This window comes from Psammomys obesus, unplaced genomic scaffold, assembly GCF_907164565.1.
Source record: "Psammomys obesus unplaced genomic scaffold, mPsaObe1.curated_primary_1811, whole genome shotgun sequence".
In the NCBI taxonomy this organism is placed as follows: domain Eukaryota; kingdom Metazoa; phylum Chordata; class Mammalia; order Rodentia; family Muridae; genus Psammomys; species Psammomys obesus.
This window is the reverse complement of record NW_026590663.1, coordinates 8,859,894-8,866,052: the sequence shown is the minus strand read 5'-3', so window position 1 is coordinate 8,866,052 and position 6,159 is coordinate 8,859,894.

The following is a 6,159-nucleotide window of genomic DNA, read 5'->3' as shown; positions in this document are numbered from 1 at the left end:
AGCAGTATGTACTCTTTCAAGCAGTCTCTCTAGCCCCAGACCTTAAACTCTTGATCACTGTCTTCCTGCCTCTGTAGTGCTGACTGGAATTGGAAGCATGAGCTGTGATGGCTGGTTTATGAAGTGTGGAGCACTGAACCAGTGGCATCATGCGTGTTAAGCAGGCCCTGTACCGCCTGAGTCACACCCCAGCCCACCACAGCGAATTTCGCAGCTACGTCCCACTACAAAGCAAAGACAAGGCACAGCCTTGTAGGATAAGAGTCTACGTTTCTCCATTTCTCAGAAAAGGAGATAAAGCCTGACAGGAGTTAAGTAACTTGCTCAAACATTTCATCCTGTTGCAAGTTATCAGAGCCAAGCCTGAGCCCAGGGTTGCCTGGGAATGCCGTGCTGATATGTCCAGGTGACGAAGCAAAGCAACCCTCGTGCCCGGGGTCATGGGGACAACACTCATGCCTGGGGTCATGGGGACATGACTATGACAGGTGAGCCAGGCCAGCACATCCTCAGAGGCAACTGAGCACAAGCTCTCTCTGAACGCGGTGTTCAAAATGGCCCAGAACAAGCTCTCCTTCCCTCAGGTTTGTGGTGCTATCCCCCTTCCACTGTCCCACTCTGTGCCACCTTAAGGGCCTGAATATTTATGCTCTGGACGCCAGGAGAGGGACAGCTTGCAGGCAGACCCCGCTGACAGGTATGGACTTCCTCCTTGAGGCCACGCCTGCTGAGGGGTGACACAGAGCAGGCAACTCCCTCCCACCTCAGCTGCGGCCCCCAGCCTTCTGTGACCCACTCACACGCCTCTAGGGCCTTTCAGATCTCAGGGCCAGGCTTCTGCCTCTGCCCCCCCTTATCTAACCCCCTAGCTGTCCAAGGTGGCACTAACGTCAACCCTTGGCCTTCTGCCTCTGTCTCACCTCAAGCTGCTATTGGCACAGCTTGCACTCACTGAAAATTGTGGAGGAGAAAAAAGAGAGATCTTCATGAAGGACGCAAAGTCTTAATGTGGCCAGAAGTCCAGGGCTGACAGTTACACAGGGCAGTCTGGCCACTAGTGAAAACAGGATGGGGAGCCTTCAAAAACCACAAGCGGGCTGCAGAGCACAGGCTGCTTCTGCAGAGGGCCAGCTCCCAGTGCCCAAGCTGCCTGTAACTGCAGCTCTAGCGCGCTGCTGTGCTCTTTTTGGCCTCTGTAGATACCCACAGGTGTGCGTAACAAATGCTGTCCACAGAGCCACACACAGACACACGCCAACTTTTAAAGAGAACGCCTTCTTACGGAGACAGAGCTGTGGTATGAGTTTGGCCACACTCTGGGGCATTCCTCTGAAGTGAAATGAGCTCGCGACAGTGTCCGCACACTTGTGCGGTGAGGCCCTGTACGCAGAAGCCGAGCCGTGGAGTCAGTCTACGCCAGCTGATGAATGGACAAAGAGAATACGGTGTATGTCTGTAGTGGCCTGAACAGGAACAGCCTTCATGGGTTCGGATATCTGAATGCTTGGTAGTGGTGCTACCTGAGACAGACTAGGACGTGTGGCTCCGTTGGAAGAAGCATGTCACTGGCGGTGGGCTTTGCGGTCTCAGGAGCCCAAGCCAGGCCCTGTGGCCCCCCACCCCATCCCTCTCTCTGCCTGCTGCCTGTGGACCCAGATGTAGAACTCTCAGCTCCTTCTCCAGCACCACATCTGCCTGCGGGCCGCCATCTTCCCGTCATAATGATAACGGACTAAACCTCTGAAGCTATGAGCCAGCCCCAAGTAAATGCTTTCCTTTAAGAGCTGCCATGGTCATGGTGTCTCTTCACAGCTGGAGGACACTGACTGGACTATTACAGCGGAGCACACCACTCAGCCACAGAGAAGGCTGAAGTGATGTCATTTTATTAAATGAAGATGGAGGATATCATGCCGAGCGAAATAAGCCACACACAGTGATGAGTACCATGTGGTTTCCATCCTTCGAGGAAACAGCAAACAAAAAACGATGACCCAGAAGACGTAGGAGAAGGGCCAGGACTCGTGATGCATATGTGTGATTTCAGAACTTAGACGGCAGAGGCAGAAGGATTACCATGAGTTCTAGGCCAGCCAGGGTTACAGCAAAACTCTGTCTCAAAACTACAGAAAATAAAACAAAAATAAAGAGGGGCCCTCGGGGACGGGGGGACGGGGGGGAGGGTCCACGCCCACTGTCAGTGTCGCTGGGTCACAGCCGCCTGGGAGCGCAGGCATAGTCTGGCCTTGTCAGGAGGGCGTTCACAAGCACGAGCGAACGGGGTGACTGACCCCAAATGTGGGATAGGCATCATCCCATTGGCTGGGTGCTTGGGTAGGACAAGGGGGCCGAAGAGGAAAGCTGGAGAGGGCCAGCGCCCTCCCTCTGCTTCCTGGCCCTCTACAGACAGCAGCTCCCCACGCCGTATCCCGGCCAAGAACTGAGCCCTCCAGACCATGCGCCAAAGCTAGGGTCTACGTACATATCCTGTCATAGTGACCAAAAGCACCTGACACACGGAGAGCAGGGACAGAGAGGGGCAAGAAGACATGGGAGTGGAGGGCCAGCCCACAGCAGGGCTGGGCGTGGTACAGCACAAAGAGTCCACTAACCGCATCAGTGCACGTTGATGGCCATGATGGGAAAGGCCCTTCCTTCCTTCCACCCCAGAATCCTTCCTTCCTTCCTCCTTCCTCCTTCTTCCTTCCTTCCTCCTTCCTTCCTTCCTTCCTTCCTTCCTTCCTTCCTTCCTTCCTTCCTTCTTCTTTCTTTTTTTTTTTAAGACAGGGTTCTCTGTGTAGCCCTGGCTGTCCTGGACCTGCTTTGTAGACCAGGCTGGCCTTGAACTCACAGAGAGCCTCCTCCTCCTGCCTCCGAGTGCTGGGATCACAGGCCTGTGCCACCATGCCCAGCTCCTTTCTCTTGTTCACTGGTGCCCTCCTCAGAAAAAAGGTAACCCTCGCTTTGCTTCTCCATTCCCAAGAGACCCGGTTGAGAAGTGCTAACAAAAAGAGATTCTGCCTGGTGGAGCAGAGACAGGTGGATCTCTGTGAGTTACAGAACAGCCAGGGTGACACAGGAGACCCTTTCTCAAAAAAAAAAAAAAAAAATATATATATATATATATACACACACACACACACACACACACATATATTCCTGTGCACACACATATGTACAAATATGGATGCATACATAGATGTGAATATATATATATTTATATATATATATAAATATATATATGTATATTTTTTTGAGACAGGTCCCAGAAAATACATGTATGTAGCCATGCATGGCAGTACATGTTTGTAATCTTAGCCCTCAGGAAGCCAAGGCAGGAGGGCAGCCTGAGGCCCACTGCTTGGGAAGCTGAGGTCGGAAGATTTGAGCCCGGGAGTCTGAGGTCAGCTTGGACGAGATAGTGAGACACTATCTCACCACACAAGACCCAGGAGCCGGCATGCAGAGCAGCTGATAGGGTGCTGCCTGGGTCCCCAGCACCTCAGAGACTGTGCTTACACGGACAGTCCAGCTGGATGCTAAGCACTTCTGGAGCAGAAGCTGGGGGGTCGTGTGCCTTTGGTTAGCCAGCAGTTTGGAGGTCTGGCCTCCCTGGAACACTGTCTCAGAGGAGCAACTGCAACAAATAAAACAAGAGAAAAACAAAACCCCAAACTTGAACTTGCCAGCTGTCCGCCTGAGTGACAGGACCACAGGAGCGCCAGTTACGCTCAGCAACATTTACGGGTTTTTGTTTTTGTTTTAAGACGGGGTTGCACCAGGTTGGCCTGGAACTTAGCAGCCAGAACAGGCTCCAGTGTCTGAGTGTTCTCTCTGCATCAGCTTCCCCAGGCTGGGAAAAGAGGTGGGGCCACCATGCCGGGTTTTCTTCTTGTTGTTTATTTTAGGTTGTGTGTGTTTGTGTGGGTTTGTGGGTGTGAGTGCAGGTGCCTGTGGGGCTGAGCAGGGCGATGGATCCCTGGAGTTACAGGGAACTGTAAGCTGCCCAGTGTGAGTGCTGGGGCCTGAAGGAGCCTCCTGAAAGAGCAGCGCACGCTCTTGCCTGATGAGACACCTCTCCAGGCCCTCCTTCCATGTTGCTTGTCATTCGTGCACAGTGTGCGCCTGCCTGTGTGCCTGTGTGTGTGTGCACGAGCTTGTGCTTGCTCTTAACTGTATGCATGTGTGGGTATCGGAGGACAACTTTGGGAGCTGGTTTTCTCCTGCCATTGTGGGTTCTGGGGCCTGACGGGCAGTCAGACTTCCGGCAGACGCTCGGACCTGCTGAGCCATCCTGCTGGCTTGTAGAATGATCAAGGCGGGACAATGAGCCCCTCCGTCCCAGTTAGGACATCTGCAGGAACATTCACACTCTTAGCCAGGCATGGTGTTCTTAATCCCAGCACTCAGGAGGCAGAAGCATGCATCCCTCAGCTCTCTGCGAGTTTGAGGCCAGCCTTATCTACAAGGTGAGTTCCAGACCAGCCAGAGCCACACACTAAGACCTTGTCTCAGAACAAACAAATGAATAAATAGAAAAAGAAAGAAAAGAAAAGAAAAAAAAAAACATTAAAATATTCTTCTGTCTAAGCTGGACAGAGGTGGAGGACACCTTCAGTTCTAGCACTAGGGAGGCAGAGGCAGGTGGATCTCAATGTTTGAGGCCAGCCTGGGCTACAGAGTGAATTTCAGGGCAGCCAAGGCTACAGAGAAACCCTGTCTCAAACAAACAATAAAACAAAACAAAAGTCCAAACAAAGTCATCAAAAAAAAAATGTTTTTCCTCTCTATAAAGTTAGGGAGAGGATTTTACTGACTCATGATTAACAAATACTATTTGAAAAATCTCAAGAGTAAATCTTTTGAGGCCAGGTAGCAATCGATCAAATGTAAGTGAAGGAAATGGCTTCTTTCTGACTTGCTTCCTCTTTTCACTAATTTACAGCAGGAAGTAGCATTCTCTGTACTTCCTGTGGCATTCCTGAAGCCGTGTGGCAGCCTGGGCAGCTGCTGAAGGCTGTCAGGTCGCTGGGTGACACAGAGGTGCCCATGGACCCTGAGCTTACCCTCTGGTGTGAGAGGTCACCCCAGCTCCACGAAGCATGCGGCAGGGTCCCCGGCAGTCACCTTGCTCAGTGTCCCTCGAAGCCAGGATACCTGACGCCGTTCTTGTCACCCTCAATGTTGGAAGAACAGTGGCAATTTATTTACAGTTTGCCACGCCCTGGGAAGTGTGCCAGACATGTTACATATTACCTCATTTCTCTCTCACAGCAACCCCATGATTGTGTACCATTATCTCCATGTGACAAGACACTGAAGTCTCCGGACAACTTGGGGAATTTCCGCTAAGCTACAATTGTGCATCTTAAATTGGTGAGTTAATGTTATGTGAATGTCATCTCAATATCGCTTTATGTGGTTGTGTGTGTGTGTGTGTGTGTGTGTGTGTGTGTGTACTTTGGAGGCAGAAGCAGGCAGATGCTAATCCAGCCTGATGTATGTGGAGAAGGCCAGGTCAGCCAGGGCTACACAGTGAGACCCTGTCTCGAAAGCTAACCAGGGAAACGACTGGAAATGTAACTCAGCAGTGAGGCAGGAGATGGGGGCTGTGTGGCCTGCTGTCAGGTCCCAGCAGTCTGTCACTTGAGCCACCATGTGGGTGCTGGGAATTGCCAGTGCTCTTAGCTGCTGAGCCATCTCTCCAGGCGGCACCTGATAGCCTAAACCACAGCAGCCTCTGAGGTGGGCAAGCAGGCACCTCAAGCATGGCCACCAGCGTCTGGGCTCCTCAGAGAGCGACCCCATCAGTGTGCAGAGAAGGGTTGGGTTGAGGACAGAAGTGGGCTCCTCAGAAGCTGCTGCAAACCGGCCCTGCCCTCGGCAGAGGTGAAGGGGCTCCGGGAGCTGCTGGGCTGCCTGTCCTGGGTGCCCCAGGAGCCCTGCCCCCAGCTGGGGCAGAGGACAGATGCTGCCCAGATGGAGCCCTCTGCCTCACCTCCTGCCTTTGCAGGGTGCCCGGGCCAGCTGCATGGTGATTCCCACAGCCCGTGCCTGTGTGGCAAACCAGAAGGCCATCGCCATCCCCAAGGACCAGGCACGAAAATCCTTCACCTAACCCCAAGAAATCTTTAGTTAGTTAGTTAGTTAGTTAGTTAG